This window comes from Bombus impatiens, unplaced genomic scaffold (genome assembly GCF_000188095.3).
Source record: "Bombus impatiens unplaced genomic scaffold, BIMP_2.2 scf_0637, whole genome shotgun sequence".
In the NCBI taxonomy this organism is placed as follows: domain Eukaryota; kingdom Metazoa; phylum Arthropoda; class Insecta; order Hymenoptera; family Apidae; genus Bombus; species Bombus impatiens.
This window is the reverse complement of record NT_177056.1, coordinates 960,950-987,393: the sequence shown is the minus strand read 5'-3', so window position 1 is coordinate 987,393 and position 26,444 is coordinate 960,950. Positions and strand designations below refer to the sequence as shown.

The window sequence follows — 26,444 nt, the reverse complement described above, 5'->3', positions numbered from 1 at the left end:
ATCAATAACAATCTTCATTTAACTCCTTAATCCCTACTCTCACATGAGACCTCTAACTTCCCTCGACAGAAACCCAATTCCCCCTCGATAAATCCTAAGACTCTTTATTCCCATCCATTCCAGGCTGAAAATCCAGCGTGAGTAAATGATAAAACGATAGCTGCTGGTAGAAAGAAATACGATGCTCCAGGAAACATCCAAAATTCAGCTCCTGACCGTCAGCCAGGAAACACGGAGACGAACAATGGGTTAGGATGAGACGTTGGATAGGATAGAAAAACATCACGCGGCTCATTGCCGGGAGATTTGGCGGAAAGCGGGCTGAGATTGCCGGGAAATCCTCGGGAACATTACCGAATCGGTACGCGTGGTCGCGTGCGAGTTACACGGCCGCACGGAGGAAAACAAAGAAGAAAGGGATCCTATGAATTCGTGAGTGACTTCGGATATCACGTTCCCCGGCGTCTGCCAGACATTTCCTTCGGGCTTCCTGTGTGCATACGCGCGCGGGCGCGCTTACATCCCTTATGCGTTATACAGGGTGTCTCTCTACGAGGCACGTTTTCTTCGTCTCGAATGCTGGATAAAGTTTTTCGAAAAATTCTTGGTGCCAGATTTCGAAGCTGTTTAAACACCCCATAATTGTCACCCAATTGAATAAAATATGTTACTGACGTTGCTGAATATTTATACGAACGAAGAAGAAGAATAATTATACGATAAAATGAGCCAAAGTAGGAAGCTGGTTCAAATGTTTAACGATTCTTTAGTAAAACATTGAAATATTTGTTGCAAAGAAAGCGAGATGGGAATATAAAAATTGCAGTAATCATTTTGAATGTTTGATCCAAAATTTGATCGTGGATAATAATTAATTAAATTGCTTCACGTGTATTCAATACGAATGACCCATCTAGAATGTCATTGCAGAATTGGATATGGAAAGTATGCGCTGTGTTGGTTCAGATTATGGATTACCCGTGGTAATCAATGGTACTGTAACTAGTAAATAATTAACTTAATAGGAAACCTAATCTGGTCTACAATTTAGCACCAACTGGCTCGTTTAATAATTGGTTAACCTAATTTTATCGTTATTTACCCTCTTCTATGCACAATAACAAAACCTATTAGATAATGACAGACAAAGTGTATTCACAAAGAACTATCGATATCATAAGCACGGTACGAAATATTTAAATGAAGTTCTCGTTCCAAAATGCTCACCTCTTTCGCGATAATTTATCGATTAGTGAATTTAAAAGGTACCGATCCCGCTTTGGAATATTTTCCTTTATCGAAACGAAAGCAAAATTGAAATATTAAAATTCGGAAGAAGATTTTTTTAAACCTTCTCGATATAACGATATCAGGTTAGAATAATATGTATAAGACAGTTTTTAACGACAGAACAGAAAACACAATTGGATGAAAAGTGAACCGAATAACAGCAATGGAATTGAAACGCAAGACGAGAACAAAGAATCATAGGGCAATAAGGTTTGAAGGCAGCAACCAGGATTCAGAATTTACCAAGGACGAGAAGGAGGCCTGGGTTCCTTGGTTGAAAGGGCCGGGAAAATTTCAACGGTGGGAAAGATATGAATTTTCATCGGGAAGTCGGACGATAAATTTCCCGTACTCTCGCGACGCTTGCCCATTATGTAGATAATCGCGCGACAGAATTTACGTTCCGTGATGCCGCGACTTTGTAGACACGGCCAACGAAAACGAAATCGCGGCGTGGAATACATTTGCGGCGACCTCGCGTTTCTATAAACTCGCCTTATCCATACATATAGGGTAGCCTAAAAATACCCAACGTTTCGTTCAATTTACAAATAGGACAAAAAGGAACAGGAACTAAATTAAGAAAAAATGTATAAAGTGCGTAAAGTATACATATATCACCGTTTAATTTCGTCCTCCCAAAATTTTTCCTACCCCAACTATTTTCAAAGAAATTGCAGTCGTCCATTTGCATATACACCCTGTAGTCATCCTTAATATAAAACGCATTCTTAATTTGTCCGACTCTAGTCGTCTTTAATAATGAAAAAGTTAATGACATCTAAACAGATGCACATCTAGGGACTTGTTTAAATTTAATACAAACAAGTGCCAGGAAAATTTATTTGCAAAACAGGTACGCTCTTTTGCCTGGTCTAACCTAGTTCCATGTCGTTCAAGAAGTCGCACCGCCCCATTGTGCCACTGAAAACGCCCATGAACATTTTCTTTCTCCTCGGTTCTTTGTTTGTCGTAATACCTGACTCGCGAGCAGCAAAAAAAAAAAAAAAAAGAAAAAAGGAAAGGAGAAAGACGAGACCGAACAATTATAGCTTCGGCATTTCGCGGCTGACGAACGATAGAGTAAGCAATTACACGACGCATTCTTTCCTATTTTTCTCCTCTACTTTTTGAAATTTCGCGGCACGCTGAAAATAGGATGATCCACGTGACACGGTAAAAAGGAGCGTTCGTTTCGCAACGTTTCGAAAACTTTAGTTGCGTTTTCGAAACAATGGGCAATGTTTCATGAGAAATTAAACTGTGTGATTCGTTGAATTTCAAAGAAATTCTGAGAGTCCCTTTGGGTTTGAATTACTATTGGAAAATATACTCTGGTACTTACGTTCCACAGGGTGGTTAGTCGCTCGTCCAGGCGAACATTTTTGAGGTTAGGATCGTGTTACGAAGAGATCAACGTTCATTGGTTTCTTCTGAAATTGGAAGAAAAGAGCTGGGTTAATTAAATACGTTTTATACTTTAGAAATCAATAAATACGTTGTTGCAAATTACGTGCTCGACAAAGAAAATGAACTTTTTAAGATTAAGGTTAGCGATAAATTAAACTCAAATGCATCTTCCCGCAATGTATTTACCAAAGTAATTCTCATTTGGAATACACTTAAAAGTGAGGCGCACTAAAGACGAGAATAAGGCTAAGGAACTGGTTGAAACGACAATTGGTAATTTAATTATATAGATGGCCGGGAAATAAAAATTCTCACCAGAGAAGCAAAACTCCAGCGTTTCTAATTCAGGGAATACCCTGCGGTGGAGTCTGTGTTTCAGTTTCTTACGCGAGTAATTTTCATAAAAACACTAATTCCAATGGAAACCTTGAGATTTTATGAAAGTCCAGCTTTGGCCAATTCCGGGCCATAGTTGATTTTATTCTTTTCTCTTAGCGGCAGCCCAATATCCGTCGAAAGTTTCTCAAAGAGCAATCCACCCCCGCGAGGCGGTACTTAAGCGAAAAAAAATTCCTTTTTCGCACTGATAAAAAGAAAACTCGTTGATAAGCAGCGACTCGTCTAGTTTCGCGTGTACACAAAACTTCTACTTCGTATTTATTCTAGTTTATCATCATTGCAGGGCAACAAAAAATTAATTCCCTACAGTGGGCTATTTATGATTTGAGATGAATAGGATCTTAAACTAAATACAGGATTTTCCTATTTAAAATTATTGATATTTTCTAATTAATTTCGAGTAATTAACCCGGGTGCCTATCATACGTTCACAAGAATAACATAAAATTAATAATAACTTTATTTCGTTACAGTACAATTTTTTTATAAAATTTATATAGTTTCTCTAACTATCGTAATAAATTACGTATGAATTACACAAAAAAAAATGTTTTTATCTCTGCATATATTCACCAATGCTTTTGTTTGCTTGTTTTATATAAATGAAAGCGACCCTTTTAAAAGCTGTACGAAAAGTTTCGTGGCTGACTGTATACGTACTACAACTACTATTTATATGCATCTTTCATTCTCGTTGTTTCAGCCAGCACGCGTTATTTTAAGGAGGCTACGTACACGTACACACACACTAGAGAACGCGAAACAAAAATCACTAGACGTTGCGGATGTATAGAGGCAGGCGCGAGACATACGACGCCCATGAAACTTCGATGACGACTGAGTTCGCTCACGATTTCAAGGGTGTGTAGACTCATAATTTATAGCTCTGTAGTGGGAATACCGCGAAATCATTCAACGAACAAATGCGCCTTTGTCGAGTAGGCTGGAATGCAGAACGTTTAGATAAAAGTAATTAAAATGCAAGGCTAATAAAAGATAACGAATGATATTGTTTCTGCCTATTAGTGATTTTAAAAATCGCTCGATCATGGTTTAGTAACCTTAATTCGTGTTTGGCCCGGCGTTACTGTAATAAGGCCATTTATCGGATTTATCATTTTGGATGACGAATTCAATTTCTGTGCAATTATTTATTAATACATTAATATTGTGTACTTATTATTACATGAAATATATTTACATGAAATAATAAATATATTAATATGATAATATACGTAAGAGAAACATTGATGTTTCAAAAATCTGTCAGCTTCGATCAATTCGTCAATACAAATATTTGACTAAAAATGCATGTATAAAATTCTATAAAAATAAGTTTTTCTAAGAAATATTGGCAATCCCTAATTGTATTATTATAGGAGAAGACTTGGTATTTTTTAAACAAATATTTTTCTACACCGATATTTGATTTAAGAAGGAAAGTGTACAATATAATTCAACAAAGTTTCAAGTACTTAAAAGATCGATACTAGCTGCGATCAATCTTCCGCGCGTTACTAATCAGCAAATCTACGATTTATTCCATTAGGAGCTGTTGCGATGAAATTGCCCTTCTTTCCAACTCATCCCTTGGTAAAATCACCCTGAACAAGTTCAGTAGTTGCCGGGCAAGCATGCAGAGTGCGAGAAACGAGCGGAAATCAGCGCAGCCAAGACCAGTTACAAGCGTTATTCCTTAATTGCACCGTTGAATGCAAGAAGGGCCCCAGTGTCGGATGTTAGTTTCCATAAAAGTGTCACTGAGCGAAGTTAAATGTTCTTGTAACATCGTTTAATGTTTTTAAAAATCCAATATTTCCTCTTTATAGCTTCTAACGAATTGATTACAATAGTACTTCAATCTCTCCGATCCATTTTCGTACAAATTAAACATAACCTATAATCTAACGATACTGGTTCAGATTTAGAACTACAATTGTAAATCATTCATTTGTTTATTCAGTTACCACAACGTGGCAAAGAATATTAGAAATTTCACTATAATAAAAGATCTTGGAAAATCATGGATGCACAAAAATCATGTTTTATCTGAAAATGACGATTCCAATTGAAAGTACTTTGTCGAAGCTTAAACACCGTTCTTTTTATTCTCCGATGACAAAGTCAAAGTCATCGGCAGGCCAAAGCTTTTGGTTCGCGCTAAATCTTGAACTTCGTGAGCGATTGTCCCTTCTGGGCGTTATTTTCTAACGCCGCTTTGAGAGATCTCTCGCGAGGAAGAAACAATTTTCCACGAACAAAGGGCGCGTCGAAGGTCTCGCAGACGCCATTACAGTGCGTCGATGCGTGCCACCCGCCATTTTGTTCATCGGGAATTCATGAAAGCTTGCGTGTCGCGTTCAGACTACACTCAGGATGCACATTGTTCCCACGAACACGGAATGGAATTTCGTTACAACTTTCGTTGAGCACGTTCCAGGCGATTTTATTAGTTGGAATTAAAATGGCTGACGCTAGCCACGCGCGCGGAAGCGAGTTTTGATGAGCGGATCGATTGATGAGCCCCGGCTCTGATGTTTGGACGTGCCGTTTGCCAAATTGTGTGCACGTTTTTGAAATTAGGCGAGTTTGTTTGCGCCACCGAATGGACGATCGAATCACAGATACGTGGAAACCAAAGTGTACGTTCCGATGTAAGAAGGATATGATATTTCTGCCTGACGCTTTCGACATTCCAAATATCCTTCTTCATTTTCCGGACATCGCTTAAAATTATGAAATATTCAAAACTTATTTTCTTCTGTATGTTATTCAAAAAGTTTCACTTGTTTCAATGATTTGATTGCGATATGTATGCAACTTTTTCTTATATCTTAATCGTTGCTTTAATCTAAGAATATGGAATGAAAAAATGTACACAAAACATTTGTTTTTCATTGCTAAACTTTCATCTAGAAAAGACGCCTGCAGAAATCGACTAAAAAAAGTTACAGGACCTACTTTAAACCCGTATCTCAATATTTGGGTCAGAACAGCGCAAACAGCGGCCATGTCGGTTCCAGGTGGCGCTAGGTTGATATCTTCGAACTCGAATCTTTCTAAGATTGTTTGATGATAAATTAAAGGTGGTGTGTTAACGTGTTTCTCGCTGGAAATTCAGATTTTCGGTCCTTTCTGAACTCTCGTTAGGCTGGTTTAGTTAGTCTCTTTGTGGATCATTGAAGTTCAGCGATGGGTCGAGAGACTCGACTAATTTTCAACTGCGAGACGTTGCCCCCGGCGTTCAATTAACGAGCCTTTCTTCGATACAAGCAACTCGTGATCAGAGAATCGACGTGAATCCTCCCCTCGTGAGGTGTACACGCGTTCTAATTATTACCCTCGTTGATACGCTGATGTACTGTTTTGTTCAGGTTGTTTGGTAAATCGGAGCTCAACCTGGATAGTTAAGAAAATTGATACTTGCGTGTCTTTGTCCTTCGCTGCTTCTGTCTGTCGATTATTTGCGAACAAATTGCTTGTCATTTGTTCTATTCTCTTAATCGGAATATGAAAATTTGTTGAAAGAGCCAAGTTATTACGAGAGATTGTTATTAAAACACTGATAAGCCGAACATTTGTGGCAACCGCAGTGCCTCTCAACTTAAAAAAAGCTGCGGAACGTTGAAAATTTTGCTGGCATCGGTTCGATGACCAGACCCCGGACCAGTTCTAACGGTCCCAACATCGAAAAACGACACAACGCGTCTTATCCGATCCAACACAAAGATTCGTGGCATTTTACTAAGGATCTGTAGATGACAGCGATTGCACACGAAATAACAATGCACGCGGACAGATATAGCATCGTTTCGACGTAACGTAATCAGGAAAACACACCTGGGGAACAGAAGGGGCTTTTATTCGATATAATACGATCGATCGACATAATTGGGATGGGGGGAGTCAGTCTGCCGTAAATCCAGCGGGCGGATTAGCGAGCGTGGCGTTACGACATATGTACGCGTGCAATATTTAAGCCTCGTTAAACGCATAATTTCAAATCGGCCGTGGGCTTCGCGTCATATGTTATTGATAACCGGGGCCGCGAACGCGCGGCTCTCTGTTGAATAATGCGCGGATTACGCGGTCTAAACTAAAGCAAACGTCGAATAATTAACAAGACACCCTGGCTCGCTTTGAAAGGCCGACACGAGAGCTCCTGGCGGACCCGCGAGCGTTACGCTTCGGCCTCATTAACTATACAACTCCCAGTCTCTTTGACGCGGCGCGAAGAGATTGATGAGCCCGGGCTCCGACCGATTAGAGGCAGTGATTAAGAAACCTGGCCTCTTCGGTTTGTGTTTGCGCGTGCGTGTGAGCTCCTGCTTTCCTGCATTTAAGTTTTTTGTTGCTTTAATGCTTCCGCCAGGTCCGAGCTGATCTCGGTTTGAGGATTAATAAAGGATAGATTTATAGGTTGACTAACTTTGATTATAATGGCTCTTAGAAAGCGGGTCTTTCAATTGCTCGTCATTTTGGCATCCGAATATCGTCAGAAATCTGCGTTCTACTATTTTATAAAGGCACATTAGGACCAGTGTCGACCAATTACGATTCGATGAAACAACGATAAAGGAAAAAAGACGATCAACTGATTAAATTTCTATATTTTTACCTGAAAGAGCTTCCAACAGATTACCAACCTAGTAGGAGCCTGACTAACTTGCAAGTTCATTTACGAGACACTCTTAATGGAGGAAATTTTAAAGGAACAGAAATACCCGAAACGACTTGGTTTTCCCTTTATTATATTTATTCGTACATTTCCACGTCGAGTAAAAGAGCTGGAGAGTAATAAAGACACTCGGTAATGAAGAGCAAAGATGAAAGGGGAAAAGAATTTTTCCCAGAGTCGTTCTCAGCTCCCTTTTACTTTCATTTTCGCGGCGACTGTAATTTGCCCCTTTCAGAGCCGAACCTCGATGGCTTTTACGACGCTCGATATGACCGGTTTTACGATTCTGCGTCGGGCGATGAGCAAGCGAGGGCGGCAGGGGTACAAGAATCGGTATTGTGAGCCGTTAAACTGCGAACGAGCCGAACGTAGGTGTCTTAAAGGGAAATCAGATAATTGAATAACGGTCAGATACAAAATTTCTACACCGGAGCTTTTACGAGCCCAATTTATGTGTCCTAGGGAATTTCACGCCCATACGTTGCTGGTATGTTCCCGCTGCTTAGCTCTTATCGAATAATCTCAAAGATTCATAAAAGTCTGACAGCACAAAGAAACTTTCAGTTACGGTATATAGCTACCGTATTGTAGTTTTAATCTCGTAATTAAAAATTAATTGATAGATTTAACGTGCGAACTTTGGGGAATGTTCTGATTCTTCTTTATTTCAGAGCTCGAAGCTTTTGGAATATAGAAAGAAGCGTGGAAAATGGTTTCAATTTCCAGAAGCTCGATATTTCTTGCTGTAGAATCCCGACCACATAGAAAAAAATCACTAGTAGATCACAGTTTCAATTTGTCGATTCGATATTCACCTCAAACTGCCAATATAACCTAACTACATGCAGAAAAATGGCCAGTATACTCATCGACTCGCTATTTCTAAATCTGAACCTTTAAATGCTGCCAAATACACCGAGAAAAATAACTAGAGTACACCTTTAGTACCGAAACTCGCTTCGAAACAAATTTGGAAACTACCAAGCCCCTAATCAAAGACGCAGCATCCTGTATCGCTTCTCTCGCTCCAAAAAAAAGAGAGAGAAAAAAAAGTAAAAAAGAGAAGCATATCGACAATTTCAATTTCCAGACTCGCGATCAAAGAAACATTCGTCGACGAGATCGCGGGGCTTTGATGTCGTCCACGTGCAGCGCGACAATTTCGCAGTTAGCCCGCGAGCCCCGTCGATCGCGACGATGACAAGAGTTATTTTCTGTCTGACAGGTGTCGGTGGAGCGTCGATCGGTTTTTAAAGCTCGCTACACGAGAGAAGGGCCAATTGAACAGACGCTGCGTGTAACGCGCCCCAGGACAAATATACCGGACGTTATTTTGCATATAGAAAAATATACGCACGCGTACACAGTAACACGCACGCATACACAGTAACACGCACGCATACACAGTAATACACACGCATACACAGTAATACGCACGTCGAGATGTATGCAACTGCAACAAAAAATCTGTGGTCCAATACTGAGGACGATCAAACCGATGGACTGGCAAATATTTTTCGCGGACGTCGGTTTTATCTCGGCCACCCAGCGATTTTTATTGAGACGATATTTCATTCGTCAAGTGTGTATTCTATACGAAGAATAATTTGTACAGTTTAATAATCCATCTATAATTTTTTCCCCAGCTGTTTGCCTCGTTAGAATATTTTCTCCTTACAGCGAGGAGATTAGGAAAATTACCATATTTATGCTTGGGTTGTTACATACTCCTCTCCTCCATACATTGCTCCTAACCTCAAAAACTCAACCCGCACATATCTGGCCCTCGAAACTCGTACAACTCGCAACAAATAAACCTGGAAACTAACTCTCGTACCTGCATTATCCTCTCCTCAAAGTCTATCAAGATTCCCGAGCCGTGTCGTAACAACGCTCGTTGCCCTCTCATCTCTCGTACACCGGATCGATTATATCGCGGCGGTTCCATCGCTCGCAGTACGTACTAGGAACGCGTGTACGTATACGTAAAACCGCAAGGAGCAACTAAGCTCCCTGAGCTCGCGAGACTTCGTGACGAGCGGCCATTCCTCTACTATTTTAGGGTTACAAGTTCCGGCGTAGATCGCGCGGATAAGCTCCTGCGGACTTATTTATGGATCGAATCCGCGAGATTTCCGGGAAAGCTCATTTACCTAGGCCTCCTCTTTGCTTGCTCATCCAGGCCTTTGATAGAACACCGGCCCACCTCTCTGATGAAATATTATCGATAATCGGGGGCCTCAAAGAACGGTTTCTCTGCTCGCGCGACAGACCGCGTGGACACGCGATGCTTGGTGTAATTTGATGCCTCTGTGGACTTCTGTCGACTTCTGCGCATGGGTTTCGGTGTTGCGATGCGCTACGTATAAGTGTTTTGAGAGAATTTGGACTGTTGGATGGAGAAATGTAACTTGAAACTGGAGATTTTAACTGGAGGTTGGGAAATTATCATGCCGTTTCGTGTCTGGTAGAATATTACGAAAGGAGCGTAAATTAATCCTCTTTTATATTAGAAATATTTTTACATTTGCGACACGTGTATACGCGTTGCTTGAAGGTTAGGATAACATCTTGAAATCCGCTGATAGAAATTAAGATTGGGTAAAATAAACCGCTGAAACTTGTTGACAGAAATTACTCAAATTTTCCTATCGTAATCTGAATTACAAGAATTCAAGATTAGAATTTCATTCTGAATTAAGTTGAATCTTATCTTTCTATAAATACACAAAATTTCCAATATTACATCATAATTTGTGCGACAACAATTCCAGTGATTTCACATATAGCATAAAGGACAATTCGTAGTGGAAAATTTAATAGAAGTTGCGGTTCGTTAGATACAGTGTAAAGACTAGAATATAAGCATAACGCAAATGGAAAAGACAGTGTGTTATGGTCACGTTGCCTCGTTTCTATCTGGCGTATCGTATCCACCTACAAACCAATCCGGTTGCCACAATGGGGTCGGCTCTATAGCAACCAGGACGTTTCCTTGTGATTTCAGTGATATGGAGTTTTCTTGATGAGTTCCATGCAAACGCGACCGTTCTCGTCGTGTCCCGACGAATTCAATATGCTGGTACATCGATACGCGGTGTATGGCTGGGGCGCGCATAATCCACGAGGTACTCCAACTTTAATGGGGCGAATCTCGAAAACGCGTGCTCTTTTGATCGATAGCGACGTTGCAACGTTTCAATATACTTGCTGGAATAAAGTCAACAAATCACACAGGCGATTCATCGCGAGCAACTTTTTGAGGTTAGAGTTTATTTCCAAGGGAACTCTGATTTGGTTCGTTATGCATGCTTATTATTTATTAACGATGTTAACAAATCAGAAGACTGATTCGTCGTAAAGAAATTGCTTTAATCACGCCACCGTACTAAAACACGAATCAATAATACGCTCAAATTTCGTTCACTAACCTAACCTACCCAGCTCCTTCGCTACGATTCTTTTCCATCAAGCTTCAATTTTCGATTCCAAGTTCGCTCTTTGCCAATAACAAAAAAAATGTAGACTTTCACGATTACTTTTCTTCTATTTTACAACCCATAAATAGACAATTGCGAAATATTTTACTCTCAATCCTAAATTTGTATCGTGCCAATAAAAATTACATAAACTTTCAGAATTATCTTGCTACAATATCCTAACCTATAAAAACCATCGATCTGGAATCACTTCGTCCCACTGAACATTCAATCAATAATTCGCCGATAAATTTCGTCCTCATCCCCGTCCAATTCCTTTCCACCAATCCTCTTGTATTCCCACAAAAAGCCCGAATTCATGCCGTCGTCGATTCACGCGATGCCCATTCACGAAAAGCGGCGTGTCCAGCTGGGCCTCGCTCCCCTATAGAGAGGCTTAACATAAGCAAGCACGACATGCATTCGTCGTCAGGTGTCAGGAACGCGTTTCCCATGGCCGCGTTTCTCGTCGGCTACCTTTGTGGAAACGTCCACGTCGCATACCAGCACGCGTCACGTGACGCGGGCCGAATTCCCAGCAAATGGTCGAGGCAGACGTAAGACACAGAGGCCCGCTAGAAAATAACGTTGCCCCGACGAGACCGAGACAAATGGCAGATCGATGCCATCGTCATTTACGTCGACTCACTGAATGTGGTGGTAGGACGACGCTGAAACTGTGTGTCAGGGGTTGTCGACACCAGCCAGAAACCACCCTTTTTCCGGCGACACTTATTGTTAGTGAAAATTCGCCACAAGCTGCCGCCACGACTACTCTCTATCTTTCTCACCACTGTATCCTACATACGTGGGGTTGGATTTAAATTTTAATGAGTCGCGGTTCGAGCACCTGTTTTCTGGGTTAATACGAATGGAAAGGCTGCTGCTCTCGCTCTGATCCTCCCAGCTCTCGGAGGAATTTTAGGTGGTTTTTGGAGGTTTAGAGCAATTGCTTTTTGATTGTTGGTTTCACGTACATGGAAGTTACTTTGTTGGAAATGAGAAACGAGTGTAATTGCAAAGGAGTTAAGATTATTAATATCGTGAAAGGATACTGCAGACAGTTAATATTTCTATAAACAGTTAATAAGCTCTATATACAGCTAAATAAAAAATTGAAAAAGTATCTACGAAACCATTAATGAACGGCCTTAGTCTCGCCATATACCCATAAAACGAACAATACAATCGCAGCCCAATAATTATGCCGGCGTATTATCACTCTCACCTTCACCGTCAAACCTTCCTCACAATCTTCTCGGTACGGGTAAATAATTAAAAACCTAACTAAAGAAAATCCAAATAAACCAGCGCAAAGGATCTCAGAGCTGAGCAGAGCGGAGTTGGTTCGTCAATGAGAGGGCAGCACTGTCGAGGGTTGCATTAAGCGGGGAAAAACTTGTGGCCCTTGTTATCACGGTCGTTACCACGATAATATCGCCTTGTTCCACGTACAGTTACACGGGACACGACGATATTTGCCGTGGCAGGCTGCATGCAACGTGCCTGCCTGTTACATGGTTACAACAATGGCGACCAGCCCGCTAACGAGGGAACCGTAGTCCGACACCTGACCTGAAGTTTCACTCTTCCGTAATCATCATTTGGCCTTGAAGCAATAGAACTATATATCGGCAATCCGGTAATATAATAACGTAACTGGAAATTCTAGCGTTAAATACGCGTTTTTCATCCTCTTCGAACTTTTCAAACAATACCTTAACAATTATATTTTAGTTTCCGCAAGCCTTGCACGATTTATCAGCTTTCTTTAAGAAACTTTCATCTTTATCCTTAACAAGCTATCTTTATTTTTAAACACGCCAGACTAAAGTTCTCTCGTTTAACCGTAAGATAAAAAAAAATTGGGAAATCGATAAAAATATTATTATCGTGTTTTTCTCCTGTGACCCTCGTATACCAGGTCAGAAATAACGAAGGATAACTGTTATTTGATTCAGTTTGCCTCGCTGAAAATCCGTCGAGTTGCTCACGGATTCCGCGGCGATTCTACCTCCCCCACCAAACTGTTTCATGGAGTTTCCATGGCGTAATGAAACGCGGAATGTGAGCGGATCGTCAGCCTTTGAAGGAACGATTTCGAGGATTGTTCCGCCCCCCTTTTCCGCGTCTGGATGCCCACACTCGTTTATCCAGCCGGATTATTTTGTCGGAATGCTTCATCGTCTGTTGAATTGACGGAATGCTGTCTGGTCTGAAGACCGGCCGTATTTTATTAGATTCAATACCAAGGGGACGTGTTTGCCTATTGGTCAGTGGTGAGATGATTCATGAACTGTGGTCGAAGCGTTCGTGGCGGAAGACGGTGGGTACGCATTTATGGAAAATGTAAAAATCTACAGAATGCACGTAGTACGCAAAAATACTATAAATACTAAAGATTCTAATATTTAGTAGATGAAACAAATCCCCATATAAACACCTTTCTTAGTAACTAGTAATAAACAATATTCAACAATTCTTAATTCCAACTCTTTCTAATTAAAGAAAAGCTCGCAACAGAATTTTTGCAAAAAGTATTATCGACCATCGTACGTCGGAGAGAAGAAGACCTATGGTCCTGTTCCGATAGTTTCCTCCTTTCGATGAAAACCTAGCTAGCTTTTCAACCGAATTTATGAATAATAAGTACGGCTTCAAAGAGTCCACGCGTGATCCGAGCTTAATAACGATGCTGCGGAGGTGGAGTTGATAGAGATCGCGTATTAATCTGAGAACTTGCTGGTTGGTCACACTTTCCGCGAACGTAAACAAAAGGAGAATTCCAGTTTGCGGCTTATCACGGCCCCGGCGTGGCGGGATAAATATAAACAGCTTGTAATAATACCAGCTCGTGCTAGGAGAGCAGGATGAATTCGTCGATGCTCTTAAGCTTCCAGCTGCCAGAGGATTCCATTAACCGAGAGGACTAATTTAAATAGAATAATAGAGATGACTCTTCTCGATGCTTTTTGTTAGATTCAATCGTTAATCGTCCCTTGTTACATGACTGGATTTTTTCATAGATTTAAATTATTACTTGTATATCATCGAATTTCGAAAGATTTATATACGATGAAATTTGGGTTAAAATAAATAAAATGTAACGTGACGAAATAAAAATTTGTTTAACAATTATATTTAATAATTATAAGAACAGATTAAAAAGTTTTAATGGTAAATTCATTGGTGCAAAGAAACAATCGTAAATGCGTGAAGTAATCCTCTATTGTCTAGGCAATGTCGACTCGCAAGTATCTCGGCTTTCAATAGCTGCAGGGAGTTAGGAACTGAGGTTATTGATCTAAAAAGTAGAAGGGTCGAAACTGTATTTGACAAACGTACCATAAAGGGATCACATTCAATCAATATCCGTGACATTGTGTGCACGCGGCGTTTGTATTTACGTAAGATGGATGGCGTGAACATCAGGACGGAATCCCAGAGGATCCGCCAGTTAAGATACAAGAACACAATGATACTTGCGTGATCGTTTCCTATATACATTTCATCTCGATCGAACACGATTTTCCGGACAATCGTACTTTTAGTTAATACTGAAATTGAAAAGATTATTCGCGTTCTCGACTTAATTCTAGATTTCAATTAGTCAGAAATAACATGGTCGCAATTTATCCATAAGTCCACCGCTTTTTCGCGGGTGCGTAAATTTTGCTTTTGCTTTTTGTAAGTGCGAAATATACGACAGATACGCTCGAAAATGATGTATCTAACTGCTTCTCGCCTAAACTATTCGACTACTCGCGAGAAACGAACGTTATCAGAAGAAGAATCAGCAGACACGGTGGACAGAATCGTAAATGGGCTGACCAAATGCGACACTGGGCGGATAAAGCGATCTGGTGGCGCTAGTTGCGTCCGCGGCGCGTTTTGAGGGTTGTCTGTACAATTGCGGTTAATTACTAGCATATTCATGCACACGATACACGCTCCTTAGTCGGTGGGAACGGTGTGCACGACGTGCCTACTAATCCGGCGCGCAGATGCAACCGTAATTCGTTAGTTGCTCGGGGCACGTCCATCGAATTAGCGCCAAGCTTAATTAAATCGTCCAGATAAACAACTTCTCTTCACGCTGGACGGCCATGCGCGAACTGTCTTTATTTGGCCGATATTCAATCCCCTTTTTTCATCGCTGATTTTATTCCATCAATGGAATTATGTTTCTAAGTTCCTTTGGTTTTCCATACAAAGTGCGCCGCTGTTGCCATGGCGTTTACGCTGATTTTAATACAATGAGTTGGCAAAGAAATATTTTGTACCAAAGTTGGTCGTTCGAGTTTCATTCGAATATCGCGTAACAATAATTTCGGAAAACTGTCGCAGACGAAAAAATTATATGCTACATTTTTCATTCATATTTTGCTCGCTCGTACGATATTTTTGGAACGAACCTCTATATAATCGATATTTTCGATATAGAATAACCGATGCGAAGAGAATACTCTTATGGTCGATTAAATAACAAATTTTGAAGTATTTCACCAGTTGTTGCTAGCCTTTAATGCGAAGCCGATTATTCGATTATCGTCCGTGTAATAACTAATTAATTAGCCAGGCTGTGCACCGTCCGACAATAAGCCAATAATTTATGACGAATCGCTAACACGAAATGCGTCCACGTTCTAATTTTTCATCGATCAAATTATCGATGACACGCCGTCCATCAATTCGATTTTAATTCCCATCGAATTAAATTAACACTGCTGCTATCTTTGGAGCCACGCCCTTTGTGCGTAAATATTCTGTTTCCATGAAATTAGAAGACAATTTCTCTTCTTTCCATTTCCCTCTCAAAATTACATTTTACAACTAAAGTTATAATTTTGGTATCTCTGAAACAAAAACAAAAAGACTGAGAAACGTTGACATTTTCGGCTGTCCCAATTCGATGACCAAAAGCTATGTATACTGCGTGGCTCACACACACACACTCACACACTCACACACACACACATAGACCGAGGTTTCTGGTCTCAATTATTTCAGACTTCTGTCAATTCTCCCGTTTAAATGTCTCGAAACATGTAAAGTTTGACGGTTGTCCGATTTTACGACCTCGTTATGTCGAAAAGGCAGTAAAACCCGAATGCGGAGGCACGTGGCCGTCATTACCATCCACACGATGCCATTGCTTTTTTTCCCCTCTTTCCGCTAACCGCATGTCAACGGTCGGCGGAGATTGATCGAGGGATCTCGAAATTGAAACAGAAATATTCGAATCTCTTTGCTCCCGGTCACACAAGCGTCTGCCATGCATATTTCAGGCACGGGCAAGCGAAAAGAGAATAGCATTACGCATATTCGTGTGTCTCCCGTCCGACAGACGAGAATGGAAGCCAGAAATAGACGCGAGAACGTCTCCTGTCGACGTGGAAGCCCCGAGAGTTGTATCGGGACTGTTTGGACACTCTCTCGACAGATTGAAATTTCATTTCGACGGAATTCCGATGGATATTGGCTCAGCACGATCAGATCGATTTCCAAGTGGATTTACGACTGTTTGAAAAATGTTCGTCGCCGATGGAAGAGGATTTTATAATTTTTGCCGAAGGCGCTGCCACTCGGCGTTAGCGTTCGATAGGTGAGCGATTCTAACGACGATCGCAACACTCTTTTTCTATACTTGAACGTGCTATACCATTGTATCCACGTGATAGTATTTTTCCGATCGTTTTAAATGATCTTAAATATGAAAACAATTTCTATACGAGAATCGTTCGTCTATAACGTACCTAACACGAACCACCATTCCCTAAACGTACTTTCTTCTCAAATAATCTAAAGATACGAAGCTCGATAGGAGTAGATGAGAAAAATTGCGTCGCTTAATTATAAACGACAAAATTTTGTTTAATTTTAGATTCGATTTGAAGCTGGTTGCCAAATTTGCTAAATGAAAAAGTTATTCATAAACTAGCATATTCGCATTATACACGGAGTCTCGCACACGCGATTAAAAACACGTTCGCGGTTCAACGACCCGTTTAAACCTCCTCATCCGCGATTCGGCCGCGTGATGTTTATGCATCTTCGTGTACGATATTCAAGATATATGCACGCATACATGCAAATCAGGCAGGACTTTCACGTATCCACGTGAGAGAGAGGACGTGCGTTGCCGGAAGCACACTATTGCTCCCTGGTTGCATACAATATGCGCCATTACGTTATGCACATGTATGCATGCGTACACAGGTGCATCGACTGTCCACCGATCGAATCCACTTCCATCCACCAGGTTTATAAGATACCACCGCCACGATTATATGCAAATAACCGATATCACGAAATTTAACCAAAATTCCTGGTCGATCAACCAGAAGATTCAAAGACCCTGGCTTCGAAAATCTACGCTCGTGGTTCGCCATATTAACTTTAGAATGACACGCGTAAAACGAGACACGATAAGGAGAATGATTTCATAGAAATAGAAGAACGTAAAAGTTGGAACGATCGTTCGCTTCTCGTATCTTCTTTCATCAAGCGTTTCAAGCGGCAATCAAAGTTTATTTTAGGTTGTACGAGTGGTACTTGAAATATCGTCAATCTTGGATCAGGTCCAGAAGTTAGTGCGAACAGATTCTACGAATTAAGTGCGAGTGGAGATTCCGCTAGGCGAGGAACTGTATTTCAGGCTATTCAAAATTTTGGTATCGTACGCCGAGGGTCGATAGCGATTTGTTCTGCTTATCGTGACACGTAACTGAAACAGGGGCTAAACGTCGCGGAGCGTGGCCGCTGATTGATCCGTCAAACTTTGGCACAAAGGGCCGCATTCACGTCACGTCGCGGCTCGAAAAAAGAAGGAGCGCGAAGGGAAAAGGCGGACCGCCACCGTGAAAACTTAAAGTCGACGCAACAATGGCTTTTTGTCAGCCCACCACGACCCGCGTAAAAACGATACCGGCTGGCTCTCAAGAGCCCTACACACCACTCTGCCTCTTCATCCCCTAGCAAGATCAAGCGAGGACCGATCCACCCAGGTATCGGTGCGTCCAACACGTGACTTCAACTTCTTCGTCGTCTTTTTCTTCGCTATTGTGCATTTGGGTCAACCCTTTCGACGACAGTTCCGTCTGCGCCTCCCTTTCTTCGAAAGAGACGATGCTCGCCATTTTTCTGGCCGTATGAAAGGCCACTCGAGCTCCCTGTGGCTTCTTTGTGGTTCGGCACAGGTAAGAGGCTCGTCTTAATTTCCTCATTGAAAGATAGACTCTCTCGAGACTTGTCTCTCCTTTCGTGTACATTCCTCGCGAGGATCTTGGCTTTGTTCGATGACAGGGGAATTTAGTTTTGAGAATTTCTCATCGTGGTTGGTTTCAGTTGGGAGATTTAAAAAAATAGTTACATAGATGTGTCTGAATTTCCTTTTCTCATGATTCTTGGAAGTGACGATATACTTCTGGTTTCTCAAGGTTCGATTAATTTTACTTAACGATGCGGAGATCTGATTTCGGAGTGATTTTTGGACTTTTCTGGCTGTGTATAATTCTTCAAACTGATCCACCAACGATAAGATTAGATTTAGGTTGCTTAATTTTACGATATTTCATTTCGTTTTATTTTATATTTTATGCGGGACAAAAGTTTCGTTCGTCGTTTAAATCTCGATCGGAATTACACGAATGCGTCAATTATTGTCATTGCACACAGCAAATTTGACGGTACTTAATTAACCAATAATTAGCTATATTAAATTTAATAAACACGCCATCCCCAATCAACAAGTTAGCAGCAGTACATTCGTTATAACAGATTGATGATTTTATTCTTTCTCAGATTGGTCAATGTTTCCAATATACAATTTAGACATTAAATCGGACCATTTATGAAACACCATCGAAATAACACGATTATCCAATTGAACTTGAATTCAGTGAGAAACATTTTTTTTTTTTGGAAAAATTAGTTCTATTCTTGTCGAAAAGTTTGGGAACTTTGTACCGGAAGAGAGCGAAAAAATTTTCCCGTTGGAAACAGTTAATGCGATCGATGAAACATCGATACAACGATGGCACGATACTTCGTTGTCATTGTTTTCGTGCTTCCATAGTGAAACACTCGAATTCGATCGAAGACCTGACTGTACCGAGATCGATTATTATAGCTGGCAGTTGGCCCCGATAACTGCCGACAATTTCATTTCTTTCGATCTATCGCAACAGTTTATCCCCTGTGCCCGAAACTTTCTTCGTTTTCATCAGCTTCGTGTTGCAAAGTGTTTTTATTCCGCCGTTTCCTAAGTCGGACATGATCATCTTCGTTTCTCAGTTAGAATACTTTATAACTGTCAATTATAAATATATAATTAAATATAATTTCCTGGTTAGTCGCGTGATCGTTCTAAATTTGAATTGTTTTACTTTTTAAGCTGATCAATTTTGGGTTCGACGATTTCAATTTCCCGCTCGAGCAAAGATCGAACGTTATTCCGCTTATATCAAATTTCATCGGCAAATAAATTTGTCCAAGTATTCGAATTCATATGTAATACGATAAATCGAATAAAATCTGACAAATACTACAGAAAATCTGGTGAAAATCTACCAAACAAGGGGAAAAGCGTATTTCACGAACATACGTGCGAATTATAAAATATAAAATTTCGTTGCGCTAATCCGCGACACGAACAAGTACGTTTTTCATGCGGAACAATTCTCGGCGACGACAAGGAAATGCGACAGTATCGATAACTAACAGCAGCACGTGCGCGCGCGTGCACAAGGGGTGGAAGTTGCATTAACAAAGCCGAGCGACAAGCGGACGAGGAATTTTATCCCACGCACGAATTACGGGCCGCCGTTGCACTCGTTTACAAGCATTCATTGTCGAAATGTCATTTCGCGAGAATTGTGCCGCGACACGTGCGCGCGGACCTCCCTCTCGCAAAATTCCGCTCGAAGAATGGATTCGCGCCAAGTAAAAATACGCGATCACGCGGCCCTGCCCCTCCATCGAATTACGCGCCATCCTGCATTTTTCTATTTTTTATTATTTCTTTTTCTGTTTTTTTTTTTTTTTTTTTTTCATTAGAACTACATAGCACAATTACGATGCTATTGATCGGAAATTCCGAAGGTCGATATTTTTTTCAGGCTCCGACTTTATGTTGCATTTCTGCAAACTGTGAAGTTGAAGTTTCCCTAGTGGTTTGCGATACGTGTGTGGAATGGTGATTTCGAGGTACATTAGCGAAGCAAAATTTTCTACGCGAGAAGTTACAGTCAGTGGTATTAATAAATATTAATTTGTCTTTGATTTTGCAATGTGACAATACGCGATGTTAAACAAAACATGGATTAATACTTGTACAGTTTTCCAAAGATCCATACATCGCGAGAAAAATAAAAATTGCGCTCTAGAAACTAGGAGGCACAACCAATGCACAAATGTGAACACGTCCAGGCAACATAACCTGTTCGCAGGATAAATTTCGCCATACAGGACGTAGAAACACGGAAGGATCTACAAATATGGGTCAGCGTATTCCTGTAGCTAGCCAAGATTTATTCGAGCGCGGTGAATTAGTAAAATATTTACGTTGCTTGTGAGTCAGGCTTGCTGTGAAAATGGTACTAGCGTGTAGCGAGTGTGAACATTCGTTCCCCTAGGTTATGGATCATCGGATCTATTGGTAAGCTGATGAATAGCGCGACAACGAACTTAATTACGTCGTAATTAAGACACTTTTCCTGGATCGTTAATTAACGTTATCTCGATAATACGTCGCAACTATATGGATCTTTGAGTGACTTTGAAACAATGACAGCATGTCGATGAATTGTACTTGAGATTGTATGACAGAGGTGACACGGAAGGGATAAGAAGTATTGTATATACTGAATATAATATTAATTAATAAAGAGGGTGAATTAAATTAATATGCACAGACATTTAATTAATATCAAGTTTTCAATTGATATAAATAGAATAATTGATGTAAATTAATGAAAATCCTCAACTATGTTTCGACTAATTAGAAATTATAACGCCGCTGTAAGTTTTCGATATCATATTCCTCTATATCGTTCGTGGAACCTGCGTGAAAACCAAATTCTCTTTGTTTAACCACAGGACCATCGCCAACAATAAGCACTAAAAAAGGTGCTCGTGAAACAAATCGATACAAAGGATTTGGGACAGAGGGGGGAGGGGGGTTAAAAAATAATAAAATATATTTTATATTCATTACATCGTTAATTATCCTGGATCAAAAGACAAGTTTTTAATTGATTGACTGATCCCACAGTTGCTAACGCCAGGTGGAATTCCTTTGTCCTGGAACGCGCGAATATACGGAGAAAGCGAGAAGATATATCGGTGAATGGTTTCTATGGAGGTTGAACGTGTATTTTGCTGGCATTTAGTATGGAAATAGTTAGGATAGTAAAGCCGATAAAGAGACCGCCATGTTGCCAAGCATTAATTAACGTCTTCGAACAAGACGTCAAGTCAGATGTACCAGAAACTCTGGGATTCCGGCGAGCCTTAAGCGTATTTCGGGAATAAAGGTCATTAATCCTGATTTGTGCATCAAACCGAGAAATGTCTTACGAGACAGAAGCGCAGACAGTCAGGCTCCGATTTCGATGAAACTTTGTGGGCTTGAAGAACGGCCAAAAATGCTAGACACGTATTCCTTTTTTAATAACGGCTACGTCCCTGATTCAACGGCCAAGAAGCAGTTCCTGGATAGCCGTTATACAGTGGCAAGTTCGCGAACTTGGATTGGAAGGAAATTGTATGGTGAGATGTATCCGGCTTGGAAAGTCATACGTCGAGAGGTTTATCTGACTGAAAGTTTTAGGGAGAACGGGGGTTATAGGTGTCTGGACACTTTGGACTTGCGATTCGGAGTAACGATACGTGAAAGTCAGTCAAACGGATGATATTACTAAAGCGTGTAAACGAACGGAATACTAGATTTCCGAGCAGCGTTACGAACCAGGAGAAAATTTAATACTCGGGTTACTAATTACGATTGGAGCGTGGATGCAAAGATGCGCGAAAATATTTTCATTCGAAGCGATTTGCAAATTTACAGTCGAGCTTATTTCACCAGGCCTTCAGGATGTATCATAAATCCTTCGAACCAGCGTAGTATTCCGCTGTCGTTACAGCGAGGCGGTGGGTACAATCGTCTCCCTTAACGACCGGAATTTCTTCGGCAGTAATTAAACGAATTATCAGTCTGGAACGTCGCCACGAGCCGCCATTAGACGTTCACGAAATTCCTGGCTGCTGTGAAAAGTGGGATGGCGCGAGGATTCTTGCCATCGGCTCGCTTGACAAAGCCCTGACCATTTCTTTCTGCTTCTTTCCGCTCCCCCGACCCACTCTTTGACGCCGTGACACCGCGTCGCCGCGAAAATGCGGTTCATTACGTTCCCCTGGAAAAACTGGGGGAGAACTGCTGTCACAGTTTCGTCAAGAGAAGGAGTTCGCTCGTTGGAGAATCGTTCGTTGGTCGGAGAGACGGTGACAAATTGGAGCGACATCGACTTGACGAGCGTTGGTGCTTGCTAACGTGACTAGCGATGGGCTTAAGCGTGTACACTACCGCTCGCAAGTACGTGGACACATTTAACAGAAACGTTATTATTCCAACGTTACGAACAGCAGGACTAAGGACCTTCTATTCTTGTCATACGACGTAATTTACTTTGAAAAGTTAACGCGCAATAAGAATATCGACGTCTGTAAGTGTGAACTATTATGCAGCAGTTTTATTATTTAAGCAGATCGTTATTTTCAGCTCGTTTGAGTGTCAAACTATATATAAGTACGACAGAAAATATTCTGCCAGATTGCTAGAGAGACTACCGTGATTCTAGCGATAACATTTAACAGATTGTGTATTTCACAGATTGAACTTGATCCCATCACTGAACGTAATCTGCCCTGAAACAGATAAAATCGTATTCTTGCCCTTCGTAGACCCTGGGGTCGCTTGGATGCGACGCTACGATTATTCGTATTGGTTTTACTAAAACGGCGATGCAGACGGTGCTACCCGCTGCAAAAATTTATTTGGATTCCTCAACGCGAGCGGGGTACCATGTGGGATTCCTTTTGAAAAACTAGGGGCCGGCTTTAAAAGATCTAAAGGATGCTTCATGCGCGATTACGGAGGACTCTGGGGATTTCATACGAACGTTTGTTACTGGTTTCATCGTTGGTCTCTTTCTTGCGTTGTACCGCACCAATTTTTCTACGGACTCTGGCGTTTAGTAGAATCTGTGTAATTGCCACTGGGAATCTGCTATTTTCCTGGCATAGATAATTATATAACCACCACTCTAGGTCTATTATCTCCTTTTCAATGTCTATAAAAACACAGGATCCATAGAATACAGAGCAAAAATCTATGATCCACTGCTATAAGTCCATCATCCGAGGTCCAATAATGCTAAATTAAAACTCAGATTTCCAAGCACATGTTTGGAATTCTGAATCTAATTTTTGCTGCTTTTTCGATTCATTCAAACAGTAATTAATAGTTACAGTGCCTCTATCTGTAAATGAAAATCGGTTATCAGTTTTTTCTTACTGTTAGAAGCCTGAACAAAGCTCGGTGTACGACCCTGATACATCAGTCGGTGACAATACTTCACAGATTAATTCACGGCCTCGCCAGCCGCATCATGACCCACATTACACGTTGACAATTTATCACTAAAAGTGGAACATGTCCTGATATTTTCCATTTGCATAGCGTCCGAATCTATGGAAGAGTCTCCGGTACACTAGGGCCGATTTGCATGAACAAACAGCGCTAAACAAAAGACCGAAGCAAAGAATGCTAATCAATAGCGAACGAACGGTTTTGGCCTTAAAATATACAGAAGCAGGCCCGAGGGGTTCGATGGTAGGGATCTATGGAACCGTGCTCACCCCCGCAGTCGGCGTTAATAAAGTTTCGCCGGAGAAACGAAGCACGGGCGTGTTTTGAATCCGTCCAGGAGAATTTCGTGCGGGGCTCGCCTTTTTTGGCTTACGCCCGGCTCCGTAACGAGCGCCCCCCTTCGCGCAAGAATTCACCAAGGGGAATCCGTAGCGCGAATTTTAATTAGCGCCGACCGCTCCAACTAAGGATATGAAAAGTAGATCCACTTTTTAGGGCGTTTTCGAGGATCTCGTCTGGAGAATTCTAATTGACACACGCCGCCAAGTCAAAGCGGACATAATAAACGTCCAACCAACTCCATGTCCTTGTGCGAATAATTATTTCGCCAATCCCCTGTACGATGCAAATGATTTCGAATCGTGGAAACATCGAGATTGCGCCTACAACACGTATCGGTCAAAGTCGAACTGTAAAGGATCTAAAGGATCTGACAAAGTATTTTGGGATTTTAAGTTTCACGAAATTCGACTTCGCCAAAGATATCAGGTGTACTCGATTTCCTATAGCCAATATTAACCACGTCTTAAATTTATATTGTAATTAAGGTCCATTTATGTACATGTATGATACAATATATGAATAAACTATTTGGTAAAAATTCGTCTATACTTTAATTTCGATACGCACGATCCGAAACTGTTCACCAATTCAACCGATATTCCAAGAACGAATATAATTTTGGATCGTAATAGCATCGAGGCTTAGTGTTAACAACGACAGGATGTAATTTATACTGTTGTTCTGGATACTAACGAGGAGCGAACGACCGCGGCAAACAGCGTTTCGCATAAATATATTCCAATGACAAAATCGTCGTCGAGCTATTTCCACCCTGCGGGTAGGATCATCGGTGTTTATCCGACTCAACCGGACTAAACCGACGTGTCCAAACGGAAACCATGTAACGAACGATTTCAGCGCGCGCGCTCCTCGATGACTTATGGAACTTATTCATTAGGCGAATTTATTGCAATCCAATCGGAATCCTGTTTACGGTGTTCAGTGGCGGAATCGGCTTGTTTAGTTAAATTACCCATCCCACGATAACGTGCTCGATGACGGAGTGGCTGTGAGAGATAAATGAACACTACGATCCTACGATTCGATAAGATAACTGTGCGCCGTGTCTCTTGGCGCCAATAGACACTCTTTCCGGCGAAACTGCTAAATTCTGTTTCAAATTGAATAACAATTTAAACTAATAAATTAGCAACGGCGAAGGAATTCTCTATGGGGTGCCTGTTCCGTGCAATAGCAAAATTTGCCTGTGAAGACTTTTGGAATCTGACGATATACGAAGGAAAAAATAAATATTACGATGCTTCGATTCGACGGTCGGTCATTCCTCGAAATGGAAATTGGTAAATGCCGTTTGCGATCGAATAATGTTTCAATTATCGAATTAGCAACTAGTTAGCGCGTGTTGGTGGAATTTCAAAAGAGATACAGCGTTCGATACTCGTGTCTTTATTCGTCTTCGTTGTTTATCTATACCAATCAATTTTGAGGCAAATACACAGCCATGTTTGTCAAAAGTTGCAGCCTCTGAAGTTCTGTTTGAGTTTCCTTTAGCATCCGCAGCAAGTTACGTTCAGTTCAATTGTAAATAGTTACGATACACGCTCAAATAGCTTAACGATCTATTAGAAAGAAAACCGTATACAGCTGGATTCAAAAACCAAAATCAACGAGAATAAAATATCTTAAGTTTTCTTATCTTAAAATATCCTTAGCCTAAATACGATAAATAAATACTATATCCCTTACATCGACAATTTCTCGATAGTTCAGAGCGGAACTTCTGTATTATCTGTAAGAAATACCAGGGATTTTCCGAACAATTTAATATTTGTTTCATACAAATCGAATCGTCGTAAACATTAACTAAACATTAACAGTCGCCTTGGATATTGCAATGCAAAGCAGAACCAATATTGCATCAGCATTGTTTGGAATATTAATTGATACCTAATTATACTATATGATTTGCACTCGATTTTCACGAATTGTTCGACAATACAGTTTATACAATAAACGCGAAAATGCTATTTAGCACCGTGATTGGTATTGTACAATAATACACGCGTATATAATCAATATGAATATATTGTTTGAAACTCGGTTGGATACTGTTATACAATGTGCAATCAATATAGCAACAGCATGTAGATCTTTGATTGATATCGCGATACTATGTACAATCAACCTGAGAGTACCTGCTCAGAACTCCGATTGATATTGTAATGCAACCTGTGAT

The 26,444-nt window shown here is 40.8% G+C and overlaps 1 protein-coding gene across 5 annotated transcripts in view; it reads right to left on the bottom strand.

Annotated features, from left to right (window-relative positions):
• LOC100746746 overlaps positions 1-26,444 on the bottom strand; it is a 317,300-nt gene that overhangs the window by 219,033 nt on the left and 71,823 nt on the right. For 2 of the 5 annotated variants that reach the window (XM_012389182.3, XM_033322390.1), the window contains one exon: positions 2,636-2,723. The exons of 1 other annotated variant lie outside the window; for it this stretch is intronic. The gene's annotated coding sequence lies outside the window, so the exon portion shown is untranslated. Of the gene's footprint in view, positions 1-2,635; positions 2,724-3,015; positions 3,219-3,759; positions 3,927-26,444 lie in introns of those variants that run through there. 2 more of the 5 variants (XM_024369664.2, XM_024369663.2) reach the window with 2 other exon arrangements.